Genomic DNA, 22,051 nt, shown 5'->3' on the forward strand with positions numbered 1-22,051 from the left:
ACAATGAGTATCTATAAATTGATAATGAACACACTGCACTGCATAATGATGATGAGTATCTATACATTGATAATGATTACACTGCACTGTATAAAGATGATGCGTATCTATACACTGTTAATGATCACACTGCACTGTATAATGATGATGAGTATCTAAACACTGATAATGATCATACTGCACTGTATAATTATGATGAGTATCTATACACTAATAATAAACATGCTGCACTGTAATGATGATGAGTATCTATACACTGATAATGAACACACTGCACTGCATAATGATGATAAGTATCTATACACTGATAATGAGCTTGCTGCACTGTATAATGATGATGAGTATCTATACACTGATAATGATCCCACTGCACTGTATAATGATGATGAGTTTCTATACACTGATAATAAACATGCTGCACTGTAATGATGATGAGTATCTATACACTGATAATGATCACACTGCACTGTATAATGATGATAAGTATCTATACACTGATAATGAGCTTGCTGCACTGTATAATGATGATGAGTATCTTTACACTAATAATGAACATGCTGCACTGTAATGATGATGATGAATATCTATACACTGATAATGAACACACTGCACTGTATAATGATGATGAGTATCTATACACTGATAATGAGCTTGCTGCACTGTATAATGATGATGAGTATCTATACACTTATAATGATCACAATGCACTGTATAATGATGATGAGTATCTATACACTGTTAATGAACACACTGCACTGTATAATGATGATGATTATCTAAACACTGATAATGAACACGCTGCACTGTATAATGATGACGAGTATCCATACACTAATAATGAGCTTGCTGCACTGTATAATAATGATGAGTATCTATGCACTGATAATAAACACTGCACTGTATAATTATGTATCTATACACTGATAATGAACACACTGCACTGTGTAATGTTGTGAGCATCTATACACAAATAATGAGCTTGCTGTATTGTATAATGATGATGAGTATCTATACACTGATAATGAATATGCTGCACTGTATAATGATGATGAGTATCTATACACTGATAATGAATATGCTGCACTGTATAATGATGATGAGTATCTATACATTGATAATAAACATACTGTACTGTATAATGATGATGAGTATCAATACACTGATAATGAACATGCTGCACTGTATAATGATGATGAGTATCTATACATTGATAATAAACATGCTGCACTGTATAATGATGATGAGTATCTATACACTGATAATAAACATACTGTACTGTATAATGATGATGAGTATCAATACACTGATAATGAACATGCTGCACTGTATAATGATGATGAGTATCTATACATTGATAATAAACATGCTGCACTGTATAATGATGATGAGTATCTATACACTGATAATGAATATGCTGCACTGTATAATGATGATGAGTATCTATACATTGATAATAAACATACTGTACTGTATAATGATGATGAGTATCAATACACTGATAATGAACATGCTGCACTGTATAATGATGATGAGTATCTATACACTGATAATGAATATGCTGCACTGTATAATGATGATGAGTATCTATACATTGATAATAAACATACTGCACTGTATAATGATGATGAGTATCTATACATTGATAATAAACATACTGCACTGTATAATGATGATGAGTATCTATACATTGATAATAAACATACTGTACTGTATAATGATGATGCGTATCAATACACTGATAATGAACACACTGCCCTGTATAATGATGAGGAGTATCTATACACTGATAATGAGCACACTGCACTGTATAATGGTAATGAGTATCTATACACTGATAATGATCACGCTGCACTGTATAATGATGATGAGTATCTATACATTGATAATAAACATACTGCACTGTATAATGATGATGAGTATCTATACATTGATAATAAACATACTGTACTGTATAATGATGATGAGTATCAATACACTGATAATGAACACACTGCCCTGTATAATGATGATGGGTATCTATACACTGATAATGAACATACTGCATGATATAATGATGCTGAGTATCTATACACTAATAATGAACATACTGCATGATATAATGATGCGGGGTATCTATACACTGATATTGAAAACAGTGCATGATATTCTGATGATGAGTATCTATACACTGATAATAAACATGCTGCACTGTAATGATGATGATGAATATCTATACACTGATAATGAACACACTGCACTGTATAATGATGATGAGTATCTATACACTGATAATGAGCTTGCTGCACTGTATAATGATGATGAGTATCTATACACTTATAATGATCACAATGCACTGTATAATGATGATGAGTATCTATACACTGTTAATGAACACACTGCACTGTATAATGATGATGATTATCTAAACACTGATAATGAACACGCTGCACTGTATAATGATGATGAGTATCCATACACTAATAATGAGCTTGCTGCACTGTATAATAATGATGAGTATCTATGCACTGATAATAAACACTGCACTGTATAATGATGTATCTATACACTGATAATGAACACACTGCACTGTATAATGTTGTGAGCATCTATACACAAATAATGAGCTTGCTGTATTGTATAATGATGATGAGTATCTATACACTGATAATGAATATGCTGCACTGTATAATGATGATGAGTATCTATACACTGATAATGAATATGCTGCACTGTATAATGATGATGAGTATCTATACATTGATAATAAACATACTGTACTGTATAATGATGATGAGTATCAATACACTGATAATGAACATGCTGCACTATATAATGATGATGAGTATCTATACACTGATAATGAATATGCTGCACTGTATAATGATGATGAGTATCTATACATTGATAATAAACATACTGTACTGTATAATGATGATGAGTATCAATACACTGATAATGAACATGCTGCACTGTATAATGATGATGAGTATCTATACATTGATAATAAACATGCTGCACTGTATAATGATGATGAGTATCTATACACTGATAATGAATATGCTGCACTGTATAATGATGATGAGTATCTATACATTGATAATAAACATACTGTACTGTATAATGATGATGAGTATCAATACACTGATAATGAACATGCTGCACTGTATAATGATGATGAGTATCTATACACTGATAATGAATATGCTGCACTGTATAATGATGATGAGTATCTATACATTGATAATAAACATACTGCACTGTATAATGATGATGAGTATCTATACATTGATAATAAACATACTGCACTGTATAATGATGATGAGTATCTATACATTGATAATAAACATACTGTACTGTATAATGATGATGCGTATCAATACACTGATAATGAACACACTGCCCTGTATAATGATGAGGAGTATCTATACACTGATAATGATCACACTGCACTGTATAATGATGATGCGTATCAATACACTGATAATGAACACACTGCACTGTATAATGATGTGAGTATCTATACACTGATAATGATCACACTGCACTGTATAATGATGATGCGTATCAATACACTGATAATGAACACACTGCCCTGTATAATGATGAGGAGTATCTATACACTGATAATGAGCACACTGCACTGTATAATGGTAATGAGTATCTATACACTGATAATGATCACGCTGCACTGTATAATGATGATGAGTATCTATACATTGATAATAAACATACTGCACTGTATAATGATGATGAGTATCAATACACTGATAATGAACACACTGCCCTGTATAATGATGATGGGTATCTATACACTGATAATGAACATACTGCATGATATAATGATGCGGGGTATCTATACACTGATATTGAAAACAGTGCATGATATTCTGATGATGAGTATCTATACACTGATAATGAACATGCTGCACTCTATAATGATATTGAGTATCTATACACTGATAATGAACATGCTGCACTGTATAATGCTGATGAGTATCTATACACTGATAATGAACATGCTGCACTCTATAATGGTGATGAGCATCTACACACTAATAGTGAGCAGGATTCACTGTATAATGATGATGAGTATCTATACACTGATAATAAACACACTGTACTGTATAATGATGATAATATCTATACACTGATAATGATCACACTGCACTGTATAATAATGAGTATCTATACACTGATATTGAACACACTGCATGATATAATGATAATATACATGCACTGATAATGGATAAACCATGCTGCATAATATTTAAGAATATAAGACTACACATATTTACCTAAATTATACTCGCGCTAACCCAAAATGAGCTATTAATATTACACATTCCAATTTTATTTCACTTTGAAATATATGTAATATTTATATTTAAATAAATATTTCTATATACATCTTTATATGTACTTACTATACCTGTAAATAATTATATAGATATATAGTTATATATATATATATATATATATATATATATATATATATATATATATATATATATATATATATATATATATATATATATATATATATATATATACATCTATCTATCATTCAATCAATCAAATTATCTTTTGCTATGTAATGTTATTATTCTATCTACAGGTATCTATCTATCTATCTATCTATCTATCTATCTATCTATCTATCTATCTATCTATCTATCATCTATCCACACACACATATATGCACACATACACATATTTATGTATATAAAAATGAAAGTATGTGTCTATGAATACTTACCAGTTATAATTATTAGAACCTCTGTGATTGTAAGCGTATTGATTCCTGTAAATTTCATTGCAGCCATTCCAAAACGTATCATATATGCTCTACGTAAAAAAATGTTCTAACTTGTTAAATAATAGTCTGTACCCTGTGTAGATGTTCATATTTATATGCCCTGAATTTGTACGGGGGGAGGTGTGTGACATAGGTATGACACCGTTACTGACTTCAGAAGCTGCTGTTGCACAAGGAGTTTGTATGGAGTGTTACCCAACGAGAGGTAAAACAGGGTGTGGCCGATGAGAGTGCTCCTTGTTGCTAAATATAGTCACTCTTATCAGAATTCTATTTCTGTTACGCACATAGAGATAGCTGATGAGAATGTATTTAGTTATTTTATTGTCTATTTGTTTTTGTGTTTATTTATTATTTGGGTTGACAACATTACATCTAACTGAGTCAATGTAGTTATGCAGCTAGATGAATTCATTAAATTATGGAAAAAGATGCAGATATATAGTACAACTACTTAACAGGGGGGCTGGTGCAAACATTTTTCTGCCCCCTTCCATGGTAACTCAGTAGTAAGCAATATAAATCATATACTGCTCTGTATAAGGATTTTTAGAATATATATATATATATATATATATATATATATATATATATATATATATATATATATATATATATATATATAAATATACAGACAGAAAGACAGACAGATAGATAAATAGATAGATATATAATATAGATAGATGATATATATAAGATAGATAGATGTATGAGAGATATAAGATATATATATATATATATATATATAAGATAGATAAATTGATAGATAATAGATATGTGATAGAAAGATATATAGATGATTGATATTATGATAGAAAGATAGATAGATAAATGATAGATATAAGATAGATGGATATATATATATATATATATATATATATAGATAGATATAAGATAGATAATAGACATTAGATAGATGGATAGATATATAGATATAAGATAGATAGAGCTAAAATAATACTTTCATTATATTATATTTTCTATAATAGGGAATAGGGACGTAATTTTTCTCTTGTATTTGTTTGATACATTTTGTACTTTTATATTTGTACCTATGGACAGTGCTGCAGAATTTGTTGTGCTTTTTAAATAAATAATAATAATAGTATACTTGCAGGTTAGTATTGTACACATTCTGCACATGCATATCTATAGATTGGCTGCTATAGGCCCCAACACTTGAGTCCTTGTTCTATCTATCTATCTATCTATCTATCTATCTATCTATCTATCTATCTATCTATCTATCTATCTATCTGTCTTTCTGTCTATCTCTAAATCTATCTATCTATCTATCTATCTATCTATCTATCTATCTATTATCTATCTCTTTATCTATCTTTCTATCTCTATATCTATCATCTATCTATGTATCTATCTATCTATCTATCTATCTATCTATCTATCTATCTATCTATCTATCTATCTATCTATCTATCTATCTATCTATCTATCTCTCTCTCTCTATCTATCTATCTATCTATCTATCTATCTATCTATCTATCTATCAATCTATCTATCTCTCTATATCTATCAATCTATCTATATATTTTTTTATCTATCTCTCTATATCTATCTATCTATCTATCTATCTATCTATCTATCTATCTATCTATCTATCTATCTATCTATATCTATAATCTATCAATCTATCTATCTATATATTTATCTATATCTGTCTATCTATCTATCTATCTATCTATCTATCTATCTATCTATCTATATATCTATCTATCTATCTATCTATCTATCTATCTATCTATCATCAATATATATATATATATATATATATATATATATATATATATATATATATATATATATATCTGTCTTTCTGTCTATCGCTATATATATCATCTATCATCTATCTATCTATCTATCTATCTATCTATCTATCTATCTATCTATCTATCTATCTCTATCTATCTATCTATCTATCTATCTATCTATCTATCATTGGTTTATCTATCTATTTATCTATATCTATCTATCTACCTTCAATATATCTATATATATATATATATGTCTTTCTGTCTATCTCTAAATATACATAATCTATCGATCTATCTATCTATCTATCTATCTATCTATCTATCTATCTATCTATCTATCTATCTATCATCTGTCTCTCTGTCTCTCCTATCTAATAACTAATAATTCCATCTTTGTAATATTTGGCCTCTATTTGCTATAAATGACTTGGAAACATAGGGGTAGATTTACTAAATGTCAAATAGCGAATCATGTCCACTGGACATTGCTAAATGCCAACAGCATATGCTGTCGGCATTTAACATTGCACAAGCAGTTCTAGTGAAATGCTTGTGACTTGCTGCCCCTGCTTCATGGCAGCCAATTGGCCGCTAGCAGGGGCTGTCAATCATCCTGATCGTATCAGGATGATTTCAATCCGTCACCTAAAAGGTAGCGGACAGGTTAAGGAGCAGCGCCGCGGTCTTATAAACGCTGCTTCTTATCTTCCATTTCAGGCGAGCGTGAAACAACTGACCTCCGGAGCGGCACCCGCTGCTTTATAAATAGAGTGCATAGACTTATGAGGTCTTCCTAAAATCAGGACAAACATAATTCATTTATTTAGAGTTTTTTCTTTAGCTACACTAGTTTTAAAGAAATGGTTATAAATAAAGGTGCATTTTTATTTTTCTTCCCATTTATTAGTATTAAATTCCTATTTATTGTTATTTTATGTACTCATATAGGGTATCACAAGCAAGGCCTGTTTGTCTGTTAAAAAGGTGTATAATATGTATGTGTGCACGTGGCTAGAGAACCAAGAGTGAGCAAAATGCCAAAACTGCTTGTGTCATTTAGGAACAGAAAATGTAAAAAACCTTATTCCTTAAAGGGACAGTATACACCAATTGTCATATAACTGCATGTAATAGACACTACTATAAAGAAGAATATGCACAGATACTGATATAAACATTCAGTATAAAACATTTTTAAAACTTACTTAGAAGCTTCCAGTTTAGCACTGTTGTTGAGGTTAGGTTGGGACACCCAGTGAAAGGGGCTGGGGAAGAAAAAAGAGCAGGCACTCTCCCCTCCCCCTTCTCTGCATATGAAAAGAGAGATTATACAAACAGGAGCTGCAGGAATCTGTAGACATCAGTATACATCTAAATCTTTAGGGGCTTGGTTACGAGTTTAAAAATCAGCACAATGTTAGTAAAAAAATAATCTAAACTATACATTGTTACAAAAACACTTCCAGGTGGGCTATACAAAAGGATCATCTACAAAACATTTATGCAAGGTAAACTCTATTGTACAATATGCCTTAAAGGGGTTAAACCTTATCCCCCCTCTAAATGATCAGCAAGGAAATATATTAGTTGCCTAAGATTTTGAATAGCCTTTCCACATGTATCTCATTAGACCATATTTGTATTGCTAAGATTTTTGGCTGGCTGATAGTCAGTTAAATGGCTGCCAAAAAAGATAAGATATTGTGACTCTTTATAAAGGTATTGTACTTTCAGTTTGCACAAACCCAATAATGTTTGATAAGGTGGTTTTAAATGTTAATTATTTTTTGTTCAGTTGCTGAATGATGATGTCAATGTACGTCAAACTCTACTGGTGTAAAGAAACAGAATTAATTTTTCAGATTTAGCAAAAGTTTGTCAAAATGAAACTTTTATGATTAGGTAAAAACATGCAATTTTTCTTTACTTGTTTAATTTTATTTGCCTAGTTATCTTGGTATCCATTGTTGACGGTAGGCTCAGGATACCAACAGTAAAAAGCAAATTTAATTCTAAAAATAAACTGGAAAGGTGTTTAAAATTGCTTGCGCTATTTAAATTTAATCAAATTAAATTTTAACTTTACTTTCACTTTAAGAATTATATTCACTCTCATATTTTATGTTTAAAAGGAACATGGATATAACAAATTTAAATCTAAAATATATTAAAATTATGAAGGATACATTATAATATAACATGGAATAAACATTGGAGTCTGAAATAAATCAAAATTAAAATTTTGCTTGTCTATTGCGACTGAGTTGATCACCGTTGAAGGTAACATATACAATAAATAAATATATATTTTCTATTGTAAACCATTGGGTTACGGTTGCTAAGTCACATACTTGAAATTGGCAATTTTCTATTAAAAACTGACAAGGAAGCCGGAACATGTTTTACACCAGCAGTTTAACAGCACTTTCTTGTTCTATTTTATTGTTTTTGATGCAACCTTCCCTTAATTGCAGTCAGATAATCCCTTAAAGGGACAGTCTAGTCAAAATTAAACTCTCATCATTCAGATAGGGCATGTGATTTTAAACAACTTTTCAATTTACTTTTATCATCAAATGTTCTTTGTTCTCTTGGCATTCTTAGTTGAAAGCTAAACCTATGTAGTCTCATATGTTAATTTCTAAGCCCTTCAAGGCCGCCTTTTATGTTAATGTATTTGAATTTTTTACCGCTAGAGGGCATTAGTTCATGTGTGTCATAAAGATAACACTGTGCTCCAGGCCGTGGAGTTACTTATGAGAGGGCACAGACTTTAATGGAAGTCTGTCAAAAGCACTGAAATAGGGGGGCAATCTGCAGAGGCTTAGATACAAGGTAATCACAGAGGTAAAAAGTGTATTAATATAACAGTGTTGGTTATTCAAAACTGGGGAATGGGTAATAAAGGGATTATCTATCTATTTAAATAATAACAATTCTGGAGATGACTGTCCCTTTAATTTAAATAAGGAATCAAATAACTCTCCAATGACAAAAGCCTGCCAGGTTTTTTTTACAGCAGATTCACTAAGATTTCTGATTTGCCTTAATGAGATTTGTCTATCTTACTACAGTCTGTCTGTCTGTCTATCTTACTACCATCTGTCTGTCTGTCTATCTTACTACCATCTGTCTGTCTGTCTATCTTACTACTGTCTGTCTGTCTATCTATCTTACTAACATCTGTCTGTCTATCTTACTACTGTCTGTCTGCCTGTCTGTCTATCTTACTAACATCTGTCTGTCTATCTTACTACTGTCTGTCTGTCTATCTATCTTACTAACATCTGTCTGTCTATCTTACTACCATCTGTCTGTCTGTCTATCTTACTACCATCTGTCTGTCTGTCTATCTTACTACTGTCTGTCTGTCTATCTTACTAACATCTGTCTGTCTGTCTATCTTACTACTGTCTGTCTGTCTATCTTACTAACATCTGTCTGTCTATCTTACTACTGTCTGTCTGTCTATCTATCTTACTAACATCTGTCTGTCTATCTTACTACTGTTTGTCTGTCTATCTATCTTACTAACATCTGTCTGTCTATCTTACTACTGTCTGTCTGTCTATCTATCTTACTAACATCTGTCTGTCTATCTTACTACTGTCTGTCTGTCTGTCTGTCTATCTATCTTACTAACATCTGTCTGTCTATCTTACTACCATCTGTCTGTCTGTCTATCTTACTACCATCTGTCTGTCTATCTTACTACTGTCTGTCTGTCTATCTATCTTACTAACATCTGTCTGTCTATCTTACTACCATCTGTCTGTCTATCTTACTACCGTCTGTCTGTCTGTCTATCTTACGACCGTCTGTCTATCTTACTTCCTTCTGTTTGTCTGTCTATCTTACCACCGTCTGTCTGTGTATCTTACTACCATCTGTCTCTCTGTCTATCTTACTACCATCTGTCTGTCTGTCTATCTTACTACCGTCTGTCTATCTTACTACCGTCTGTCTGTCTACCTTACTACCGTCTGTCTATCGTACTACCGCCTGTCTGTCTGTCTTACTACCGTATGTCTGTCTATCTTACTACCGTCTGCCTGTCTATCTTACTACCATCTGTCTGTCTGTCTACCTTACTACCATCTGTCTGTCTATCTTACTACCGTCTGTCTGTCTATCTTACTACCGTCTGTCTGTCCGTCTTACTACCGTCTGTCTGTCTATCTGTCTATCTTACTACCGTCTGTCTATCTGTCTTACTACCGTCTGTCTATCTTACTACCGTCTGTCTGTCTGTCTTACTACCGTCTGTCTGTCTGTCTGTCTATCTTACTACTGTCTGTCTGTCTATCTTACTACCGTCCGTCTGTCTATCTTACTACCGTCTGTCTGTCTATCTTACTACTGTCTGTCTATCTTATTACCGTCTGTCTGTCTTACTACCGTCTGTCTGTCTGTCTGTCTGTCTATCTTACTACGATCTGTCTGTCTATCTTACTACAATCTGTCTGTCTGTCTGTCTGTCTATCTTACTACTATCTGTCTGTCTGTCTAGCTCAGTGATTTTTAACTTTTTTTTTGCCGTGGCACACTTTTTTACATTAAAAAATCCTGTGGCACACCACCATCCCAAAATTTTAAAAAAATCACACATTGTAGCCTAATACAGCATATATATATATACACACATACACACAAACACACACATACTGTATGTACTGGTTGAAAAACACTGGTCTAGCTTACTACCGTCTTTCTGTCTGTCTATCTTACTACCCTCTGGCTGTCTGTCTATCTTACTACCATCTGTCTGCCTGTATATCTTACCACCATCTGTCTATCTGTCTGTCTGTCTATCTTACTACCATCTGTCTGTCTGTCTATCTTACTACCGTCTGTCTGTCTATCTTACTACCATCTGTCTGTCTGTCTATCCTACTACTGTCTGTCTGTCTATCTTACTACCGTCTGTCTGTCTTACTACCGTCTGTCTATTTAATACCGTCTGTCTGTCTATTTTACTACGTCTGTCTGTCTGTTTGTCTATCTTACTACTGTCTGCTTGTCTATCTTATTACGGTCTGTCTGTCTATCTTACTACCGTCTGTTTGTCTGTCTACCTTACTACCATATGTCTGTCTACCGTCTGTCTATCTATCTGTCTATCTTACTACTGTCTGTCTGTCTATCTATCTATATCTATCTATCTATCTATCTATCTATCTATCTATCTATTTGTCTGTCTGTCTCCCGCTTCACTAGACTGTAGAAGGGTCAACTTGGCATCCCGATGAAGCTGCCAGATTCTGAGCCAAGTCTTTGCTAGACTTATTCCGGTCTCTCAAAGAAGAAACTCTGAGAAACTGTCAGGGTGCCAGGAATCAGACTGAGATGAGAAGTTAAAACATAATCACACCTTTATTAATAGCAAAAAATAATAAAAAGTCCTCAAGTCAAATAACAAGTCAGGAATCAAAATCAGAGCTGGTAGTCAGTTGAGCCAACTCAGGAGCCAAAGCGAGTAGTCAGACGAGCCAGAATCAGGAACAAGGAGAACAGCAGAGTCAGGAACAAGCCAGGGATCAGGAACCAGGAGGGACGTCAGACAGCCAGGTAATACACAGGAGCTCTTACAAACAGGTCTGAGACAACGCAAGAGCAAAGCATACTGAACAGAGGCCCTTTATATAATAAGTGATGACATCACAATTCTGAGACTGCATCCTGTCTCACACGGATGATGTACACCAGTCTGGCCATAAATGGAAGTGCAGGAAATGAGCAGCATCACACAGTATGCACCAGAGTCAGCAAGAGAGGTGAGTAAAATGGCTGCCAGCAGCACATGGCAAACAAATCAAGGAAAAAACCCTGACAGTACCCACCCCAAAATGACCCCTCTCCTGCAGGAGGACAAAAGGCTTATTGGGGAAAAGGGCATGGAAGGTACGGAGGAGGGCGGGAGTATGAACATCAGAGGAGGGAACCCATGAATGCTCCTCCGGACCATAGCCCCTCCAGTGAACAAAATACTGTATGCGGCCCCCGGACATACGAGAGTCAATAATGCTGCTGACCTCATACTCCTCATGGTTGTCAACAAAGATAAGATGGGGACGAGACAACACAGTGGTAAACCGATTACAAACCAATGGTTTCAACAGGGAGACATGAAAAACATTGGAGATGTGCATTGCAGGAGGAAGGTCAAGAGCGTAGGCCACAGGATTGACCCGTTGGAGTATTCGAAAAGGACCAAAAGCCATTTTATTGGAAGACACACAAAGGTTCAAGTTGCGGGAGGACAGCCAAACTCTCTCACCAACCTGGTAGGAAGGCAATCCTGAATCGGCACCCACGTGGAACGGAGTTGGCGGAGATGCTCCTCCAAAGTCGGAATACCCTGAGACATGAATGAATCAGGCAACAAGGATGGTTGAAACCCATAATTTGCCATGAATGGGGATAACTTGGAGGAAGCATTAATAGCACTATTACAAGCAAACTCTGCCCAAGGTAACAGTTCAGACCAATTATTGTGGTGATCTGAGACATAGCAATGGAGGAACTGTTCCAGAGCTTGATTAGACCGTTCCGCAGCCCCATTGGATTGAGGGTGATATGCCGAGGAGAAGGAAAGCTGGATCCCAATTTGAGCACAAAAGGAACAGCAAAATCTGGAGACAAACTGGCTACCCCGGTCCGACACTATCTCCTTGGGTAACCCATGTAAACGGAAGACCTCCCGGGCAAAAATTGAAGCAAGCTCCTGAGCGATAGGCAACTTCTTCAAGGGAATGCAATGTGACATTTTAGAAAAATGGTCAACCACCATAAGGATAACAGTATTGCCATTGGAAAGCGGGAGGTCGACAATGAAGTCCATGGAAAGATGTGTCCAAGGACGCTCACCATTAGCAATAGGTTGAAGAAGACCCACAGGAAGACATTGAGGAGTCTTATTCTGTGCACAAACTGAGCAGGAGACAACATATGCAGCAACATCAGAACGAAGACCTGGCCACCAGAATTGTTGAGTGACAGACCAAATCATTTGGTTCTTGCCTGGGTGACCTGCGGCTTTAGGATAGTGGTAAGTGTGCAAAAGTTTAGTTAGAAGATTCTCAGGAACAAAACACTTACTACTAGGTTTCTCAGGAGGTGCATTGGTTTATGCAGCCAGGATCTCCTCCCCATGGGAGAAGTAAAATTAGTATGTATGGTAGCCAAAATATGGTCAGGAGGTATAACTGGAGTAGGTACTGACTCCTTCTTGGACAGAGGCAAAAATTGTCGAGAGAGGGCATCAGCCCTAACATTCTTACTACCAGGCAGGTAGGAGACCACATAATTAAACCGAGACAAAAATAGCGCCCATCTGGCCTGTCGGGGCGACAAACGTTTTGCTTCAGATAGATAAAATTCTTGAGGTCAGTAAGAATGAACACTGGCACGCTAGTACCCTCGAGAAGATGCCTCCATTCCTTGAGTGCCAAAATTATGGACAGTAATTCCCTGTCACTAATTTCATAATTGCACTCCACTGGAGACAATTTCTTAGAGAAGAAACCACACGGATGCAAGGAACCTTCAGGCATAGGACGTTGAGACAAGAGGGCACTACTCCAGTCTCAGATGCATTGACCTCAAGAACCCCAAAAAAAGTTGAATAGACCGAAGACCAACTGGGCGAGGCCACTGCAGAACTGCAGATAACTTGTCAGGATCCATGGAGAACCCTGCAACGAAGATAACATAACCTAGAAAGGTTACTTGAGTCTGATGGAACTCACATTTCTTGAGTTTACAAAACAAGCCATTCTCACATAGTCTCTGAAGAACCCGTGTAACATCAGAACGATGAGCCTCAAGTGTGGGTGAGTGTATGAGGATGTCGTCCAAATACACCACAACACATTGTTGCAACATATCTCGTAGGACATCATTAATAAATTCCTGGAAAACAGCAGGAGTATTACATAGGCCAAAGGACCTTACAAGATACTCATAATGCCTGCTCCTGGTGTTAAATGCTGTTTTCCATTCGTGGCCCTCCTTGATCCTAACAAGATTGTACACTCCTCTCAAATCAAGTTTAGTAAAGACCGTAGCTCCCTTGAGGCGGTCAAAGAGTTCAGTAATGAGCGGAATAGGATAAGCATTCTTAATGGTAAGATGATTAAGACCCCTATAATTGATGCATGGCCTTAACTCGCCACACTTTTTCTTCACAAAGAAGAATCCAGCCCCAGCAGGAGAGCAGGATTTGCGGATGATTCCCCGTGACAGAGCATCGGCAACATACTTCTCCATAGCCCAATTCTCCGCAACAGACAGAGGGTAAACCCGGCCCGAGGAGGAATGGCTTCGGGTTGCAGGGCTATGGCACAATCGTAAGACCGGTGAGGAGGCAACGTACCAGCACACCCCTTGTCAAAAACGTCTAGGAACTCTCGGTACTATTTTGGCAATTGAGATACCGAAGAAGTGCACAAGACTTTAACTGCTTTCAAAAGACAAGTGGAAATACATTGGGGAGACCACGACAAAATTTTGGACCTGCGCCAGTTGAGACTGGGATTGTGCTTATGGAGCCAAGGATAACCCAGAACAACCGGAAAATGCGGAGAGTTTATCACCTGGAACTGGAGGGTTTCAAAATGGAGAGCCCCAACAGCCATGGATAACGGAGCAGTTTCGTGAGTAACGAGTGTGGGCTGAAGGGGCCTGCCATCAATGGCCTCAATAGCAAGCGGAACGGACCGAGGCAAAACAGGAATGGAGTGCTTTGATACAAAAGCACTGTCAATGAAATAGCCAGCAGCACCGGAGTCAGCAAGAGCCTGGGTGACTATGGAGGAGTCCACCCAGGAAAGGACAACCGTGACCAAAAGTTTCTCCTTTAGCGGTTCCGGAGATGAGGATAAACCACCCAAGGTCTGCCCCCGACAGGACCTTAGGTGTGAGCGTTTCCTGGCCGTGTAGGACAAGACTTCAAAAGGTTGCCCTGTAACCCACAATAGAGGCAGAGCCCCTCCCTTCTCTTAAAGGTCCTCTCCGCTGCGGAGAGACATGTGAATCCCAACTGCATCAGCTCAGCAGTACCTGGTGACTCTGAACCAGGAGGCATGGAAGGAGAGGGAGGCATGGGTGGGAACAAACACGTAAGAGACAACGGAACAGGAGGCTTCTGCAAGCGCTCCTTGAAAGCGGGCCTCTCACTTATTCTGATGTCAATTAGGATAAAAAAAGACACCAATGCCTCGAGATCTTCTGGTAAATCTCTGGCAGCAACTTCGTCTTTAATCGCATCAGAGAGCCCATGAAAGAAGGCGGCAACAAGGGCTTCATTGTTCCAACCTACCTCTGCGGCAAGCGTACGGAATTCAATGGCATACTGAGCAACAGATCTTGTACCTTGCTGAATGGACATGAGTCGTTTAGCAGCAGAGGAGGAGCAAGCTGGAACATCAAATACCCTTCGAAAGGAGGCCACAAATTCAGGGTAATTTGAAATCACAGGTTTATTAGTCTCCCACAAGGGATTAGCCCAGGCAAGAGCTGTGTCAGAGAGTAACGAGATGAGAAATCCCACCTTAGCTCTGTCAGTGGGAAACGCCTGAGGTAACATCTCAAAGTAAATGCCCACCTGGTTCAAAAACCCTCTGCACTGATTAGGATCACCTCCATAATGCTGAAGTAGAGGTGCAGAACCGGACATGCTCCTGGTAGGACTAGGTGCAGCAGCGGAAACAGGAGCAGCCATAACTTGCGGGACACTTTGGTCCAAATGTGCAGTGCGAGTCAGCAGGGTTTGCATGGCTAGTGCAAATTGATCCAAGCGGTGATCCTGTTCATCCATCCTGGAAATTATGGCAGGTAAAGGTGGATTATTAGCACCATCAGGATTCACAGCCCTTGCGTAATGTCAGGGTGACAGGAATCAGACTGAGACAAGAAGTGCAAAAATAATCACACCTTTATTAATAGCAAAAAATAATAAAAAGTCCTCGAGTCAAATAACAAACCAGGAATCAAAACCAGAGCTGGTAGTCAGACGAGCCGAGTCAGGAGCCAAAGCGAATAATCAGACAAGCCGAGTCAGGAGCCAAAGCGAGTAGTCAGACGAGCCGGAATCGGGAACAAGGAGAACAGCAGAGTCAGGAACAAGCCAGGGATCAGGAACCAGGAGGGACGTCAGACAGCCAGGTAATACACAGGAGCTCTTACAAACAGGTCTGAGATAACGCAAGAGCAAAGCATACTGAACAGAGGCCCTTTATATAATAAGTGATGACATCACAATTCTGAGACTACATCCTGTTTCACATGGATGATGTACACCAGTCTGGCCATAAAAGGAAGTGCAGGAAATGAGAAGCATCACACAGTATGCACCAGAGTTAGCAAGAGATGTGAGTAAAATGGCTGCCAGCAGCAGATGGCAAATAAAACAGGGAAAAAACCCTGACAGAAACTTCTTATAAGATTTTGAAAGTTTTCTTGGCCTTCCAATTGTTTTTTTTGCACTTGACCTCTCCTGATTCTTCAAATTTCTTTATAAAAGCTTGAATACCACATCTTGAGTTTGTTTGCTGAGTTCCCTTTGAGAAGGGCCTTGCTGATGGGAAAGTATGATTTTATGTCTGTCAAATTCTGTGATCTTTGGCATTTTGAATAGAATGATGTTATTGAAAGTTGGTCTTATTAGCAAGCTTCCAATAAATTAAACTCATACCACATGTGTATGTAATGCTCAAGCAAGTCTTGCACAAACCTGGTGTAATAGACCTTTTTGACAGCAGTCATTTTTACATGAAATAGTAGGACAAATACAGCTGTTAGCAATGACATTGATTAGGGTTTCATTCCATTTAGGTTTACAAGAGCCAGGTTCCTGTTACTGCTCAAGTGTAAGGGGAGGTCACACTAAATACTTGCCACTTTAGCCGAAAGAAGCTGTTTTTTCAGATTTTTTCAGATTTTTTTTAAAACTGAATACAATTATCCTTTATTTTTTGGTTGTATTCTAATAAAGAGGCTGATAAATAATTACATATGGTCATTATACCATTATTAAAACAACAAATCTAATGGTGGCCTAAGACTTATGCACAGTACTGTGTGTGTGTATATATATATACAGGGAGTGCAGAATTATTAGGCAAGTTGTATTTTTGAGGATTAATTTTATTATTGAAAAACAACCATGTTCTCAATGAACCCAAAAAACTCATTAATATCAAAGCTGAATAGTTTTGGAAGTAGTTTTTAGTTTGTTTTTAGTTATAGCTATTTTAGGGGGATATCTGTGTGTGCAGGTGACTATTACTGTGCATAATTATTAGGCAACTTAACAAAAAACAAATATATACCCATTTCAATTATTTATTTTTTCCAGTGAAACCAATATAACATCTCAACATTCACAAATATACATTTCTGACATTCAAAAACAAAACAAAAACAAATCAGTGACCAATATAGCCACCTTTCTTTGCAAGGACACTCAAAAGCCTGACATCCATGGATTTTGTCAGTGTTTTGATCTGTTCACCATCAACATTGCATGCAGCAGCAACCACAGCCTCCCAGACACTGTTCAGAGAGGTGTACTGTTTTCCCTCCTTGTAAATCTCACATTTGATGATGGACCACAGGTTCTCAATGGGGTTCAGATCAGGTGAACAAGGAGGCCATGTCATTAGATTTTCTTCTTTTATACCCTTTCTTGCCAGCCACGCTGTGGAGTACTTGGACGCGTGTGATGGAGCATTGTCCTGCATGAAAATCATGTTTTTCTTGAAGGATGCAGACTTCTTCCTGTACCACTGCTTGAAGAAGGTGTCTTCCAGAAACTGGCAGTAGGACTGGGAGTTGAGCTTGACTCCATCCTCAACCCGAAAAGGCCCCACAAGCTCATCTTTGATGATACCAGCCCAAACCAGTACTCCACCTCCACCTTGCTGGCGTCTGAGTCGGACTGGAGCTCTCTGCCCTTTACCAATCCAGCCACGGCCCATCAAGACTCACTCTCATTTCATCAGTCCATAACACCTTATGCTTTTGGGCACTCCAGTGATGTTGCAGCTATGAAATATGGCCAAACTGGTGGCAAGGGGCATCTTGGCAGCTGCACGCTTGACTTTTCTCAGTTCATGGGCAGTTATTTTGCGCCTTGGTTTTTCCACACGCTTCTTGCGACCCTGTTGACTATTTTGAATGAAACGCTTGATTGTTCGATGATCATGCTTCAGAAGCTTTGCAATTTTAAGAGTGCTGCATCCCTCTGCAAGATATCTCACTATTTTTTACTTTTCTGAGCCTGTCAAGTCCTTTTTTTGACCCATTTTGCCAAAGGAAAGGAAGTTGCCTAATAATTATGCACACCTGATATAGGGTGTTGATGTCATTAGACCACACCCCTTCTCATTACAGAGATGCACATCACCTAATATGCTTAATTGGTAGTAGGCTTTCGAGCCTATACAGCTTGGAGTAAGACAACATGCATAAAGAGGATGATGTGGTCAAAATACTCATTTGCCTAATAATTCTGCACTCCCTGTATATATATATATATATATATATATATATATATATATATATATATATATATATATATATATATACAGGATGGGGTTGAAAAAATCCTATTGGCTGTTGCAATCAGCCAATAGGATTGAGCTTTCATCCTATTGGCTGATCCAATCAGCCAATAGGATTGAGCTCGCATTCTATTGGCTATCTCAATCAATGAAAGCTCAATCCTATTGGCTGATTGCAACAGCCAATAGGATTTTTTCAACCTTAATTCCTATTGGCTGATAGAATTCTATCAGCCAATCGGAATTCAAGGGACGCCATCTTGGATGACGTCATTTAAAGGGAAATTTCATTCGGAAGAAGACGTCGATTAAAGAGGATGCTCCGTGTCGGATGTCTTGAAGATGGAGCCGCTCCGCGCCGGATGGATGAAGATAGAAGATGCCGTCTAGATGAAGACTTCTGCTGGCTTGGATGAAGACTTCGGCCCGCTTGGCTGAAGACTTCTGCCTGCTTCGATGAGGACTTATGCCTCTTCGTTGAGGATGGATGTCTTCAAAAACTGTAAGTGGATCTTCAGGGGTTAGTGTTAGGTTTTTTTAAGGGTTTATTGGGTGAGTTTTATTTTTAGATTAGGGTTTGGGCAAAGAAAAAGAGCTAAAGGCCCTTTTAAGGGCAATACCCATACAAATGTCATTTTCAGGGCAATGGGGAGCTTAGGTTTTTTTAGATTAGGTTTTTCTTTGGGGGGTTGGTTGTGTGGGTGGTGGGTTTTAATGTTGGGGGGGTATTTGTATTTTTGTTACAGGTGAAAAAGCTGATTTCTTTGGGGCAATGCCCCGCAAAAGGCCCTTTTAAGGGCCATTGGTAGTTTATTGTAGGCTAGGGTTTTTTATTTGGGGGGGCTTTTTATTTTCATTGGGCTCTTAAATTAGGTGTAATTAGTTTAAATATTTAATAATTTATTTTTTATTTTGTGTAACTTAGTGTTTATTTTTTTTGTAACTTAGTGTTTGTTATTTTGTTATTTTGTGTAACTTAGTTGTTAGTTTTTTGTAACTTTGTAATTTTTAATAGTAGTTTTAAATTATTTGAGTAGGGTTAGGTTTTTAACTATAATATAATATAGTTAATTTAATTTGTAGTTTAATGTAATTTTAGTATGACAGTTAGGGTAGGTTAATTAATAGTTTAATATAATTTAAAAAAAAAGGTACGTTTTAATTTATTATAAAATAGGGATGAGTTAATATTTAATGTAGAGTTAGTGGGTTGTTAGGTTTAGGGGTTAATAGGTTAATTTAGTTTATGGCGATGTGGGGGGCTGGCGGTTTAGGTGTTAATAGGTTTAGTAAGTGGTAGTGATGTGGGAAGCCAGGGGTTTAGGGGTTAATAACTTTATTTAGTTGCGGTGGGCTCCAGGAGCAGAGGGATAGTGGTTAATTAGTTTATTAGAGTTGCGGTCGGCTCCGGGAGCAGCGCAATAGGGGTTAATAACTTTATTTAGTTGTGGAGGGGACAGGGAGAGGCGGGATAGGGGTTAAACATTTTAGTATAGTGGCGGTGTTTAGTGACAGGATATAAATAAAGCTAGGAAAAAGCCGAATAGCAGCGAGATCGATGACTGTCAGTTAACAACAGTCCGCTGCTCATCGCTCCGTACTTGGTGAGCGGCCTTTTGACAGCTTTTTATATAAATATGGAGAGCGTATTCAGGTCCGCGGCCGCGATGTTAGGTGATGTTAGGTGAGCGTATTGGTGCCGTTGAATGCAGCACAGTTGACGGCTTGATAAGTAGGCTTTAGAGATACATAAATAGATAGATAAATATATAGATATTGAAATTTGGTCTAATTAGCAGGCTTCCAATTAATTAAACTCATACCACATGTGTATGTAATGCTCAAGGTGTTTATATATCATGCGTATGAACCAAGGATTGGCTAATTTTAGTACTCTCAAAATGAAAGAACGTCACAATATTAGTAAGGAATGTTTTTATTTGAGTGCTTACCAAAGTGGAAGAAAACCAGATTTTCCACTTACATCACATTTGGGCAGATTAACATATTTAAACATCTGTGATTTTAATGGACTGGCATACACTGTCTTTGTCTGACTATGGGCTAGATTACATTTGGCATGCTGTTGTTAGCGCAAAGGTAAACGCGACTGCACAAGTGCAAACTAAAGTTGCACTTGTCTGGTTAGCGCAACTGAAGACCTTGAATGAAGGTTAGGGCTTAAAAAATGTGTACCAAAAACAACATAAATACATTAAAATAAACAGTTACACTCATTTATACACTATCTGATAAAAAATATTCATATAAATGTTAAGAAAAAAATGTTATTTGGGTTCAAATGCATTTGGTGTGTGACAAGGTGTTTGACTGAAAAGGGCTATAATATATATATATACATACATACATATACATGTCTATATATACATATGTATGCATGTATATATATATATATATATATATATATACATATATATATATATATATATATATATATATATATGTGTATACATGTGTATTTATATGTTTATTTACATGCTAGTATACACATATACACATGTATACACACACACATACACACATATATATATATATATATATATATATATATATATATATATATACACACAAACACTTTGTAGCCTTTTCCACTAAAATACCTCAAAACATGAAAAATCTATTTTATTCAATATTAATATTTAACAATATATGTTACTGTGTATTTACCATAAATATTTTCTATTCTATATATATATATACATATAGGGATATCTATGTATTTTTGAATAGATATGTATATATATCTATATCTATATATCTATATATCTATCTATATATATATATATATATCTATATATATATATATATATATATATATATATATATATATCTTTTTATATCTATATATAAACATGAAATCCTTGACGGTTCAGCACTCTCAATTTACTTTCAGTCCGGGG

The 22,051-nt window shown here is 36.4% G+C and overlaps 1 protein-coding gene across 1 annotated transcript in view; it reads right to left on the reverse strand.

The window, feature by feature from the left end:
* LOC128636596 (uncharacterized) overlaps nt 1–22,051 on the reverse strand; it is a 41,858-nt gene that overhangs the window by 14,194 nt on the left and 5,613 nt on the right. The window lies entirely within an intron of this gene.

Source organism: Bombina bombina, chromosome 7 (assembly GCF_027579735.1).
Source record: "Bombina bombina isolate aBomBom1 chromosome 7, aBomBom1.pri, whole genome shotgun sequence".
In the NCBI taxonomy this organism is placed as follows: domain Eukaryota; kingdom Metazoa; phylum Chordata; class Amphibia; order Anura; family Bombinatoridae; genus Bombina; species Bombina bombina.